Source organism: Panulirus ornatus, chromosome 58 (assembly GCF_036320965.1).
Source record: "Panulirus ornatus isolate Po-2019 chromosome 58, ASM3632096v1, whole genome shotgun sequence".
Classification (NCBI taxonomy): domain Eukaryota; kingdom Metazoa; phylum Arthropoda; class Malacostraca; order Decapoda; family Palinuridae; genus Panulirus; species Panulirus ornatus.
In genome coordinates, this window is record NC_092281.1 from 10,286,043 (window position 1) to 10,300,485 (window position 14,443).

The following is a 14,443-nucleotide window of genomic DNA, read 5'->3' on the forward strand; positions in this document are numbered from 1 at the left end:
ATCTTCTTCTCCTCTTCCTCCTCCTCCTCCTCCTTCTCTTCTTCTTCTTCTTCTTCTTCTTCTTCTTCTTCTTCTTCTTCTTCTTCTCCTCCTCCTTCTTCTTCTTCTTCTTCTTCTTCTTCTTCTTCTTCTTCTTCTTCTTCTCCTCCTCCTCCTCCTTCCTCTTCCACTATGCCGCCTCTTCCCTCCTACACACAATATCCACAGCGACGCGAAACCAATTTTGGCTGCCCACGTCATCACCTCAGTCTTGGCGGTGGCAAGATATATCGCTCCAGACTACAAGATAAACGGCTAGGCCTGTAGTGTACGTCACGCCGCCCGTGTCTCACGCTGCAGGAAGATAAACAGCCAGGCCCACAGTGTTACGTCACTGCGTCCGTGTCTCACACTGCAGGAAATTAAACAGCTAGGCCCACAGTGTACGTCAAACCAGTACCCGTCTCTCACGATGCCAGTGTTGCGCTGGAAGCTGGATGAGAGGCCAGGTCTTGCCTCCTGTAACATCTATCTGTCTTCACATTCAACGATGTGTCGCTGCTGGCGATAGACAGATAAGGCGATAAGATGTGAACAGCGATAATCTCGAATGATAATATTTTGAATGATAAGTTCTATCGTTCCATGATTCACATCCGGAGATATATTTCTGACTCAAGGAGAACTGATCCCTTCGCTGTCTACTGATTGGAGCGCAGCCTTGAAGCCGCAAGAGCCCCGAAATGAAAAAAAAGATGTCAGGAAATTCTATAATTCAGAATTAGAATTATCAGCTGTTGTGTACGTGGGAGTAGAGGCAGACGTCAGAAGTCCAGAGACAGTAGATGATTCAACGAGCCAATAGGAAGTGGATATCAGCCAACTTTTCACTCCTAATTTATAAACGTTTTTCATAAAGAACGAAAGAAAATACCTGGACGACCCTTTTCGAACACATCTGGACGACCTTTTCGAAAAAGAAAACACCTGGACAACCACTTCGAAGGAAGAAAACATCATCTGGACGACCACTTCGAAAAAGAAAACACCTGGACGATAACTTCGAAGGAAGAAAACATCATCTGGACGACCACTTCGAAAAAGAAAACACCTGGACGATAACTTCGAAGGAAGAAAACATCATCTGGACGACCACTTCGAAAGAAAAAGGAAAACACCTGGGCGACCTCATCCCGTCCTTCACCAGCGTTGTGGAAGTTGACTATTAACTCACGTCGAAAATGAGGCGGTGTCTGCGAGAGGGACGTAAACACGAGGCAGGCAAAACTTCGAGAGGAACTCCCGCTCAGTCCTTATCTTATGTTGGTCAAAACAAACTCGTAAGTTAATGAATGAGGCGTCGATGCAGATCTCGTCCATATACAATACGTCTCGCACGTGTGTGTATATATATATATATATATATATATATATATATATATATATATATATATATATATATATATATATATATATATATATATATATATATATATATATTTCATGCCATACTACTAAAAACTTATACTTTATGGACCTTGGATCGAGGAACCTGATCTAAACTTTAGCTTGGAAAACATTACTCAGCTCCTGGTAAGTGTTGCTACCTGGGATGAAACTGTTTCATTCACATTATTATATATCCTGTCTTGTGACTCTTAAAGGGAAATGTGATTTAATGTTTTGTGTACAAAAAAAGGCAGAAAACCAATTACCAGATCTTGTGGCCCCGAAATACGAGGGAAGTATATCATACTCCTACCATATCTTATGGTCTCAAATCATAGGCAAAAATGTGTATTGACGCTATATATCTTCACCTTCAGACCTCGCTATCGCAGGGAGATATAAAGCCTGATGATATATGTTCAGGAGGCCAGCTGGGTCTGCCCGAAGGTGACCCTCTTGTATTTCCAGCTACAAATGATAGTACAACTCTATGGCCGGCTCAACCCTGCCTCCACAACCACACACAACCACCACCACCACCACAACCACCAGCACCACCACCAGCTGATGTGACGCTCTCTCTCTCTCTCTCTCTCTCTCTCTCTCTCTCTCTCTCTCTCTCTCTCTCTCTCTCTCTCTCTCTCTCTCTCCACTGAGCCTGGCGTATGTCCCTTTATATCAGCACGTGGTTCAACGAGGCATGTTAGGTATTCAAGCTGGGGAAATGCTGCAATAACCCCGAGCTCTTCCATCACATTGCCGCTGCGGTCGCTCCTCTGACCCCATCTCCATGGCGACACATTTTCACGTAGTTCCAAATTCTTCTTCGTCTTGTTTCACAATTGTTCTTCTGTGGGTCTGCATAAATCCAGACGACAAGACACAGATGTTGTAACTGTACACGAGATAGTTTGAGAGGAAGGAGAACGCGTTGTATAAATGCGAACCCAACACACGACAACTGCAGGAATACAGTACTGTATTTCTTGGGCTGACGTATATATACTCGCTCAGCTACAGGGTCTGCGGTCTTGTAGCGGCAGCGTGGACAGAAGGCGATACACGAAGCAACAGAGATCTTTCTTCTGGTACCCAGTGTTGGTTAAGGCTAGCATACCGTCAGGAGAGAAGGTACTTGACGAAGGCCTGCCCGAGCCCAGGACTTGTGTCGTGGACACGAGTGAGAGAAGCTGGGACCATCTACGTCGTGTGAGACCAGAGTTTTGTGTCTGGCCAACAGAAACAGGAAGGGCGAGTACCAGCGTCCGTCCAGCCTCATGGTTGTGTGTGTGTGTGTATGGATGGTCGAGGGTGAGGAGCATCTCTGAGTGTGGCCACAGTCCAGGGGACGCCTCATACTCAGTGAGAACGTCAGGCCGAGTCACAGGAAGAATAATACGGTGCACGAGGCAGCGCCATATCTCGTCAGCCACAAAAGGTGATTGCTTGTATATTCATGTCATTATCTCACCAAGTCTTTGTGTTATCTTTATGGGGTTGTGCTTGTTAGTCATGTTGTTATACCATCAAGACTTTATGCTATCTTTACGGGATTATGTTTGTATGTTTATGTCATTACGCCATCAGGTAATCATGTTATCTTTATGTGATTATGTACTTAAGTCATTAGCCTTTTGTACCACGATGATGTGACAATTGTATGTTTACTCTCTGACCTGTGGCCCAGACTTCAGCATATCAAAAGTTTGTAGCGTATTCGCTTACATTAGATGTGTGATTTGTACTGCTTGGTTATATACATACAATTAACGTGTGCCTTAATCCCTTCACCTGTGTCTTAATTCATTCACCTGCCCCGCCCAGTGGCGGTGGGTATATTATATTCTGCTTCTCTTTATCTGTGTTCGGTCATGACGATGGAATTATACGAAAGAGCTTGACACTTCGTATATTCTGCTTCCTTGTGACCTTATCTACACACACACACACACACACACACACACACACACACACACACACACACACACACACCCACACGATGTGTCCCTGGCCACCAGGAGTTGGGGGAGGTGGGCAGGCCAACAACCCCCACATCAGGGCCAGCCACCCACAACCCCAGGAAGTTATGGACCTGTGATCACAACGGAGGCGTCAGCTGGAACCATCCACCACCACAAGTAATGAGCCACTGTTTGGTGTTGATGACCACGGGGCTAACAAGGTCTAGTGGCCAGGTCTCTGGTGGCCAGGTCTGTAGAGACCAGGTTTTCCTCCAGTGGAAGAGAACATCATCAGCAGAAACCCTCGGTGGCAGATGGTTTCACTAGACCCTTCGTGATGTTGTAAATGTAAAACATGTAAATGTAGAACAACTGAAACTGGGATGCTGGGGTTTTAATGAAATGTTTTCCTTTAACCAGGACGGTATATGGCGACATGTTTACCCTCCACCCACGTCTTCTTTCCCCAAACTAAACGCCTGAGCCACAAACCTCGCCCGCTGTTGTCTGTAGTAATTTACACTATAAAATGCAGATTAAATGGCCTTAATCTTTCACGCGAGCGACTTGGCGTGAAAATTCCTGCGCCTCTTCCCGCCATTCGTAAAGTTTATGAGAGTTAAAGATTTGTTAAGTTATTTTGTGTGAGAGGAAGGAGTTGACCTGAGGGCACCAGACCTGAGAGGAAGGAGTTGACCTGAGGGTACCAGACCTGAGAGGAAGGAGTTGACCTGAGGGTACCAGACCTGAGAGGAAGGAGTTGACCTGAGGGCACCAGACCTGAGAGGAAGGAGTTGACCTGAGGGTACCAGACCTGAGAGGAAGGAGTTGACCTGAGGGTACCAGACCTGAGAGGAAGGAGTTGACCTGAGGGTACCAGACCTGAGAGGAAGGAGTTGACCCGAGGTAACTACTGGCCTCCAGCACCACCTTCTGTGGACTGTGGTAGGTATTCCACCGAGGGAGGAAGGACTGTGGTAGGGAGTCTACAGAGGGAGGAAGGACTGTGGTAGGGAGTCTACAGAGGGAGGAAGGACTGTGGTAGGGAGTCTACAGAGGGAGGAAGGACTGTGGTAGGGAGTCTACAGAGGGAGGAAGGACTGTGGTAGAGAGTCTACAGAGGGAGGAAGGACTGTGGTACGGAGTCTACAGAGGGAGGAAGGACTGTGGTGAAGCCCTCCTGGGCACAACCAACCCAGGTGTTCTGCTGCTGTTCAGTTCAGAACTTCTCAGTCTTGTGTTTTCTCTCCAAACTTGTCCATTGCCTCTATGGAAGACCATATAACTCCCGAGTCTTATGGCGACCTGGTGTATACTACGTCTGTGATATCACGATAGAAAATAGCATAAGACTATAGACATCTTATTTCATGTATTATCCTCCAGCTTAATGACGGATCTGCTGATCACAAACTGTCGAAAATTACTTTTTAGATTCTGATTATAAATGTAATTAGGTCGGACCACAATTATACCTTTCTCGTACTCAAAAGTAATTCGTCTAACTTATTAATTTCATCCGCTTACGTCACAAGGGCCAACCATCCAAGCCAATTTCCACTAATTTCCCGGAGCCATTTTGCTCCTACTATCTCTCTTGCCAGGGAAGCTTTATTTCCTCCCGTTATCAGGTCCTGACGCTCGAGAATTAGTCGGAAAACTTGGCCGCCAGTTTCCTGATGATTTGGCCAAGGACGAGCGGCCAGCCTCACTCTCCCGTAGCTCTCACCACACCTTCTGCTGGGGGCCCTAACCACTTGGGGTACAGGCGCCAGCAAACAGCATGGAGAAATACATATATAATACAGGTGTGACTCTCTCTCTCTCTCTCTCTCTCTCTCTCTCTCTCTCTCTCTCTCTCTCTCTCTCTCTCTCTCTCTCTCTCCCCAGCGCCGCCCCAGGCACCAGCTGTAACAGAGGCGCCAGTTAATCAGGCGACACAATAATCCTCCAGCAGACACACACCGCGTCGAGGGGCGGCCTGTGTTACTCACTGGTTGTGTTGCTTACTGGTTGTGTTGAGAGTGGCTTGTGCTACTTAGTGTTACGTTGCTTCGTGTGTTGTTTGCTACTTGTGACGTCATATATTACCATTAGTACAGGGCCTATGTTCCTTAGTGGTCAAGTGGCAAAGTCTGGAAGACCAGAATATATGAGATGTGTTTACAGCCTCACAGATCTCATTATACAAGTGTCTCATTATCAGAACATGAGAGAAATGTGTTTATTTTCTTTACTGAGTAAAACTGTCAAACGATATCTACCACGACTGAGTGACAATGTATTACTCTGGTGTTGTATTATCTGCCACCAGCCAACACTACTTGTGGTGACACTAGCCATCACCTCTTGTTCTGACACCAGCCAACACCACCTATTCTACTACCAGCTATCTGCACCCATGCTGCCACCAACAACCACCACATCCTGTGTTGCCACCATCTACCACCACCTATGCTGAAACCAGCTACCATCACCTGTGCTGTCACCCAGCCAACACCTCCTGTGCTGCAACCAGCTACCAACACTTGCTCCATGTCATCCCAGCCTAACTTTGTACCCCATAATGTCCTGATATTTCTCCTTATTCATCTCAAACCTCTCCTCGAAGCCTGAGGTTCTCATGTAGACCAGGACTTGAATGGAAGGAAAGTACAACAGTGGCAACAATGGAACAAAATGATAAAAGAAGAATGGATAAACAAGCGTTGTTATTATTTCTGTAAGTGTGGATAGGAGGACTGTGCTTTCGAGTGCATTATACACGAAGGAGGCCTTTTCCTTTGTCTGTTCCTGGCGCTACCTCGCTAAAGCTGGAGACGGCAAAGTAGTATGAGAAAAGGAAATGCACATATAATCAACACTACCATCTCCAGGACCCTCAGTCTGACGAGAACAAGACCCAGTACCAACGACCCATTACTCAACACGGTGGCTACTGGTCCAGCCCTCACACTACCATCTCACACGGTACAAACTGCTTCCTCCCGCTGCTCCATACCTGGGATCCATCCACTCCCAATACCAACCGCCCGCTCCACCACACCACCCAGACTCTCACTCCACCACCCCCACCCAGACTCTCACTCTACCACCACACCCAGACTCTCACTCCACCACAACACCCAGACTCTCACTCCACCACCACACCCGGACTCTCACTCCACCACCACACCCAGACTCTCACTCCACCACCACACCCAGACTCTCACTCCACCACCACACCCAGACTCTCACTCCACCACCACACCCAGACTCTCACTCCACCACACCACCCAGACTCTCACTCCACCACCACACCCAGACTCTCACTCCACCACACCACCAAAAGACCTGTGGTGCTCTTCTCTCTTCTGGCCACTTACAGCTTAGTGGTAGACTCGTCCACACGACCATTGCCTCGTGAGTGATCGAGCGAACAACCACGAGGCAATCAAGAAGATCACGGACGGAGTGAGCGTCCATGGACGAGGAGGGGAGGGTTGGGGGACCCACCATGGTATAAGGTTATGGCGTCAGTTGTCCAACTGTGAATGACCCAAGTTTCTCTCGTTCCCCTGGGTCATCCCAGGTGTGTGTGGGAGGAGGAGGAGGAGGAGGAGGAGGAGGAGGAGGGAAAATATTATTGCGAATACCTGGGTCGCTGGGCTGCCGACAGCATTGGTTGTAGACGCGATGAAACGATCAGCCCTCCTTGTACTTACACTCACCTTACATCCCTCTTGTGACAGCTGATGATACACGCAGCCACTGGGTTATACGTCATTCATTAAAGAGAATGTTGAGCGTAGTTGGCGACGCTATGATGACTTGATAATCATTCGTGACGAATTGATTACTGAATAACAGTTGCAGACTTCATGCAGCTCATGATGCATACAATTATCAACTAGGTACCATATTCTTCAGTGTTATCCAAGAAATATACCTCACAGTTCTGTTCTCCAAAGTTCTCATTTCTCTTCCCTAACTGGAAAGCAAGTTCATAACACCATAGCTTCTGGTAAAGCGAGTTCATAACACCATAACATCAGGTAAAGCAAGTTCAAAACACCACAGCATCTGGTAAAGCAAGTTCAAAACACCATAGCATCTGGTAAAGCAAGTTCAAAACACCATAGCATCTGGTAAAGCAAGTTCAAAACACCATAGCATCTGGTAAAGCAAGTTCAAAACACCATAGCATCTGGTAAAGCAAGTTCAAAACACCACAGCATCTGGTAAAGCAAGTTCAAAACACCATAGCATCTGGTAAAGCAAGTTCAAAACACCATAGCATCTGGTAAAGCAAGTTCAAAACACCATAGCATCTGGTAAAGCAAGTTCAAAACACCATAGCATCTGGTAAAGCAAGTTCAAAACACCATAGCATCTGGTAAAGCAAGTTCAAAACACCGTAGCATCTGGTAAAGCAAGTTCAAAACACAATACCATCTGGTAAAGCAAGGCGAATGGTATTAAGATGAAGCGATAAGAGTAGGCGAGAGCTACCACTAATGAGGAATTTACAGCAATGCTTTGCTTTGCTATCTCGTCTGCAGTGACACTGTTATCTCACAGATTATTAGGACATATCTTCTCAGAGAAAGTCTCATTCATCCTAATATGTCCTGTGTATAAAAGAGTACATGATCTAGCACGTAGAAGCCTATATAGTCAACATGTTCTAGCTATTCACTGTCAACGTAAGAATTATCTTGGTGTCTTAGTCGTACGTTCCATACTACATTTTCCAGCACTGTCGTGGCTTTCACTGCTCAGCCCAGCTCCTCGTCTGACACTTCTGGCCTGACCAGGTTACCTGCTCTAAATGTGACAACTTCCATCCTTAGTCTCGACTCTCCTTGTAATTTGTTGAGCAATTTAAGACACAGAGAGAGAGAGAGAGAGAGAGAGAGAGAGAGAGAGAGAGAGAGAGAGAGAGAGAGAGAGAGAGAGAGAGAGAGAGAGAGCAGCAACTTTGGTCAATGGCTCAAGTTCTACAATGATATGTTCCCAGGTGTACAAGCAGGGAATTCAGCCATGTTGCTGATGACCAGGGATACTTGGAGGTGCTTGCAAGCAAGACCTGAGTCCGTAGACTCGTACGTGGGGTGTGAATACTCATGGTTCGCAAGCACGTAGCTACGACCATGTACGTGGGTGTGAGCGTATGTGCGTACCAACGACCCTGTACGTAAGGGTGATAGTATGTGCGTACCGACGACCCTGTACGTGGGTGTGAGAAAGGCTATGTGCGCACCGACGATCCTGTACGTGGGGGTGAGAGTAGATGCGTACCGACGATCCTGTACGTGGATGTGAGAGTAGATGCGTACGGACGACCCTGTACGTGGGTGTGAGAAAGGCTATGTGCTCACCGACGACCCTGTACGTGGGTGTGAGTGTAAGTACGTATCTACGACCCTGTACGTGGATGTGAGAGTAGATGCGTACCGACGACCCTGTACGTGGGTGTGAGTGTAGGTACGTATCTACGACCCTGTACGTGGATGTGAGAGTAGATGCGTACCGACGACCCTGTACGTGGATGTGAGAGTAGATGCGTACCGACGACCCTGTACGTGGGTGTGAGTGTAGGTACGTATCTACGACCCTGTACGTGGATGTGAGAGTAGATGCGTACCGACGACCCTGTACGTGGATGTGAGTGCAGATACGTATCTACGACCCTGTACGTGGGTGTGAGTGTAGGTACGTATCTACGACCCTGTACGTGGATGTGAGAGTAGATGCGTACCGACGACCCTGTACGTGGGTGTGAGTATAGATACGTATCTACGACCCTGTACGTGGGAGTGAGAGTACTCACCATTCGTGTTGCTGGTTATGACTGTGGTGTTATCATACTGAAATATGATTTAGATCCTCCTCGCCAGTTCTCTCCAACGAAGACGCCTTTGTAGGAATGGACGTAAGAATAATTCATAATAATCATGAGTGACTTGCTACCACTTTTTACATTGAGATTATTCATCATCGTCTAATCCGTACCCACTAATCACTCCATATAACATCAAAGAGACTACGAAATGATGCAGTCCATTAGATTGTGGCATTCCCTAGACTTTTATATGTGTCTTATTTAACGATTGTCCTCAACTCCTTGCTGTATGGCGACCTAATCTCCCTTCCAACTTAACCCTCAAGTACGATACCTGAAGTCATCGTACTTAAAGAGCCAAGTTGCCGTACTGAAGGAGTACAGTCGTCGTACCTAAAGAGCTAAGTCGTCGTACTGAAGGAGTCGAGAACGTCTCAGGTATTAATAATAGACACCAGTGGGTTCTCTGTCATCACAGATGGAATAATGAAGTCGTGTCCGTGCCAGAGTCACTTGGACTAAAGGGAAGGGGTGTTCACGACCTGTGGTGGAGCAGGGAATATTGGCAAGAGGTGATGATCATGATGGAAGGGAAGCAGAGAAGTGGAAGGAACTGTTTGTACAACAGACAACAGTCTGAAACGACGTCAAATGTTGTGGTTGTTGATATTTCAGTAAGAGAAAAATAACTACATTTCTCTTTATCTCTGATAACTTGTAAGTTACTCGCGTAAGTTAGTTACTTTTCTCCAATCACTTCAGAGAGAGTTGCCTCCTTGATCCTGGCAATCCCGCGGAGAAGGACGAGATAAATTGCAATTGCAGTGCTGCCTCAAGTCTCATTGGTGAACGGGAAGAGCCATTATCTCTAACGATGGTCGTCAAGACAAGCAGATGGGATCACTAGTTGAATCAACGTTGTAATCAATTACTGAAGACGACTGAAGTATTACCCTGGCAGAGTCGTAACCTGGTGTTCCTTGAGCTGTCTTACAGGAATAGGTGAAGGCATCGTCCACGGGAGAGATCCTCCTGCAGAAGGATTAGCAGCGACAGAGGATCTAGTCTCGTAGATTTTACTGACGTTTCCCGTTGGAAGAAATTTAAGGATCGTACATGAACGACAGACGTAACTAAGAAAATACAACGTGATTACATAAGGCATTATAGAGGAACATTTAAAGGTAGACTATATTCTCTATAGACGGACAAAATCCTATATAAACGGGGTATTTCATGTTGAATGTGGACTATATCATAGTATAGATGCGAAATAACACAGACGACACCAACAAAAATTCTTATAATCGTGTTGAAGTTTCCAGTTCAAAATCCTCATGAAGGTCAGTTCCTTACTGAAGCATAGACGAAGGTTAAAGGCATAAAGATGTGAGGAGTGAAGAGGGACGATCCATAAGTCTTTGAGGAGGTGGAGAGGCTGTTTAGCGAAGCAAGACAAGCCATGGCTGATGGTGAGGACATGAGATTGTAAAGGTCCCTCACACAATTTAAAGATGTCTCAAATTTACTGAAGGAAACTACATAAGTCCACAATATGAATGAGAGAAATCTTGCTGAATGTAAAGTAACGAACTGTCGAGTATAAGTAAGAAACATGAAGATAATTCACTTAATGTAACATAAATAATTCTCTAAGAGGAAGAGTGGATCAGACAGTGATTAAGATAAAGGATCACTTTATCATGTTGTGGTGACCCGGGAACCACTCGTGTCCAGACTGTGGAGCTGAGGAAGATGTTCTTCTGAGAGATTTACATCACGATAAATTTTCCCCACAAGACCCAAAGCCATGCAAGTGGTGGGGTCCGCTGTGGCAGGATACGACCACACTAACGTAAACACATTATTGATGAGGAATGTGAGGGACAGTCAAACGAGGCTGCTGCAGCGGGTCAGGTGAAGGTCATCTGACGTCAGAGCAGGTCAGGTCAGTGAGGTCAGGAATACCTGAGGTCACCAACATTGGTCAATGCCTTGGAAGAGTAACATCTGGATGTTGGATGTGAAATATTTCACGTAGATATAAGAAATATTTTCCCCACAAATCAGGTGGCTGAGCACTACAATAAGCTGCTGGATACTGTCATATACACCAACACAATAGACTCATCCAAGAGGAGACTGAATGGTTACTTCCAGTCGGTTGGTTAACATTGTCTTCCTACAAGTAGCTATAGAACCTTAGGTCCTCCAGCAGGTAACCATTTCATAGAACAATTACTCTTCCGTAACATGTCTGAACTGTATCCTCTTCTTCGTCCTCTCCCACATACAATATGTGGCAAAAGAACATCAAAACCAAAATAGATTAAACATCTTCACATAAAATGTTAATAAAATCATTCTTCAGTGGAACATTTTGTCAAGAAAAAACTTAAACGAGTCAGCGGCAGAAGGTTTGGACAAATGTATTCGAATCGCTTCGAGACTTCAAGAGACAGAGGAACATTTTGGTTTTACACTCAGAACGCTTTGACGATTTCCTGAATGTTTGATCATCACTATAAAGTGGAACTCATTCACTCAGCATCAGTGTGGTACAGTTAGTGAGAGGGTCAGCTGTGTTGTGCTTGCTTGCTTGTGACCCCCCACGTGAGGATAATGTAAGTTTGGTTGATAAAAGGTGAGGCAACACCTGACTTCGAGCTGTCCTAACATGGCCGCTACACTTACCCACCCTCACCACCCACTACACTTACCTAACCTCAACACCCACTACACTTATCCACCCTCACAACCCTCTACACTTGCCCGTTCTCACCACCCACTACATTTGCCCGTCCTCACCACCCACTACATTTGCCCGTCCTCACCACCCACTACACTTACCACCCAATACACTTGCCCACCCTCACCACCCACTAGTCTTGGGGTCTCTGAGGGCCCCAGCAAACAGCTAACTCCTGACGATGGTAAGTTTCCCAAGGATTCTGTGATGTCCTTCCAATCGCAAGACGAGAAAGAAGGAGACCAAAAGCTAACAGAATTTTCTTCAGCAAATCTAACACAAGCGGGAGCGGATGACGCACTGGCCACACTCTCCAATTTCTCTGCGACCAGAACCAGATGGATTATTGAGCTTCCAAAAGCAGGAACTGTTTGTGTGTTTGTTTGTCTTTTTTTCCTGCAACACAAACATCCCTCTGACGACAACTTAGAAATCTATTGTGCGTCCAAGAGAAGGAACAATTTACGGTCTCTTTACAACCTGGTGGCCATAGGGCTGCTCCTCACGAGTTGTGGAGCGCAGTGGACTGGCGGAGTTGCTGCTCCAGCCACGTTGTCTGGATGACTTCAGTTGTGTTGTGTTGATGTGGAGGAAAGTTGTTACTGTGTGTGTTTATGACCTGGGGACGAGACCAATCAATCAGGCGGACTTCACTTCTTCTTCCAGTCTCTCTCTCTCTCTCTCTCTCTCTCTCTCTCTCTCTCTCTCTCTCTCTCTCTCATTCTCTCTCTCTCTCTCTCTCTCTCTCTCTCTCTCTCTCTCTCTCTCTCTCTCATTTACTTGAATTATCAAATTCAAAAAGATTTTTTCAACGAGGACGAGGAGAGGTAAAGCTATTTCTCAAGTCGTGTTCAGCAGGTCCGAGAAACCTCTGGGTCCTATATTTCGTACATGTGGAAAATCCCGCTATGTATGGTATGGGGGAAAACGAACGTGGACGACGTTTACTGCGTTTAAAGTATCCCAGATACGTTTAAACGTTCTCTGGCCACTCGCACATAATGGCGAATATATGGAAATCAAGTCTTTAAGAAAACACCACTATATGTGGAGGGGGAAGGTGCTTCGCTATCTTATGTTAGCCACTGTGGAGGAAACATGGTTTTATTACACCCAGAACTGTCAGAAAATTGCCTCTTGAAGTTCACGAGGAGAATTAATGTTGGTGTTTCAAAGTGATTTTATTAAACTGTGTTGCGTGAGTCATGTTTATCTTGCGATGCTGGAGACCAGGGGGTGGAGGGGTGTGTAGGGGGCCGCCTGTGTGTGTGTGTGTGCAGATTACATTATATATTTCACGATGATCTTGAGATTATATTATATATTTCACGATGATGATCACATTACATTAGGAACCAGCAACACTATCACTCCAGCTGAGCAATTCGGTGTACGATCGGCAAGTGTGAGACAAAATGCAAATATAAACAGCATGTATATATATAAACTGTTAAGGGGTAATTCACCAGTCGACAGTGTATGGCATCAGTGTATCTACACTGTCGGCGGGCAGTAGGACATTGTGGGCATGTCTGATAATGACAGTTTGAAAAGTGTATAAACTGGCGGGAATGAGGTGTTCCACCAGCGTCAGTAACTTACAAAAAATCATCAGGAAAATTTAGCAAAATGTGCGTCCTTGATAAACGGTGTATATAAACTATGTATATCAACCGCTTCGAGGGTATGGGTAACAACAGTGCGTGTCAGAGGAATGGCTACATAAATAACGTGTAAACTCGAGGGAAATTACATAATTGTACATAAGAGATGGATAACAGCGTAAACTGCGCACAATCAAGCGGAGAAGTAGGTTAACTGTGCCCGCCAGAGGGAAGCATTGACCCATAAACAAAGAGTAACAAGGATTCTGTTCACTGCCCATGAAACTATTTTCTCCTTCAAAAATGTGATGAAAAAAAGAAAATAATTAGTCAACTACATCATCCAACAAGAAAAAAAAAAACAGTAGAATTATATTATTATCAAATTCGTGTAATTAGTTACATTTCTATCAACAAAAGACTACGTTTATAGCACTTCCACACTATAGTCTAGATTACATTAAGGCAAACTTTTTTGAGACCAGGAATTATCACGGGGAGGTTATACAGCCACAACTATAGCTATTTCGCTTCATTTATGTCTGTACATCTGCAGAATCACACACACACACACACACACACACACGCACAGAGTGTAAAACTCGTATCGTCATATCGTCTTACTCCAGGGTCGTACCGCCATGCTAAAGAGTCGCACCTTTCATGCTCAAGGGTCGTAACGTCGTGCTCAAGGGTCGTACCTTCGTGCTCAAGGGTCGTACCGTCATGCTCAAGGGTCGTACCTTCGTGCTCAAGGGTCGTACCGTCATGCTCAAGGGTCGTACCTTCATGCTCAAGGGTCGTACCTTCGTGCTCAAGGGTCGTACCTTCGTGCTCAAGGGTCGTACCGTCGTGCTCAAGGGTCGTACCGTCGTGC

General features: G+C 45.8%; 1 protein-coding gene across 4 annotated transcripts in view; it reads right to left on the reverse strand.

The window, feature by feature from the left end:
* Positions 1-14,443, reverse strand: part of LOC139766928 (uncharacterized) — a 166,100-nt gene that overhangs the window by 107,370 nt on the left and 44,287 nt on the right. The window lies entirely within an intron of this gene.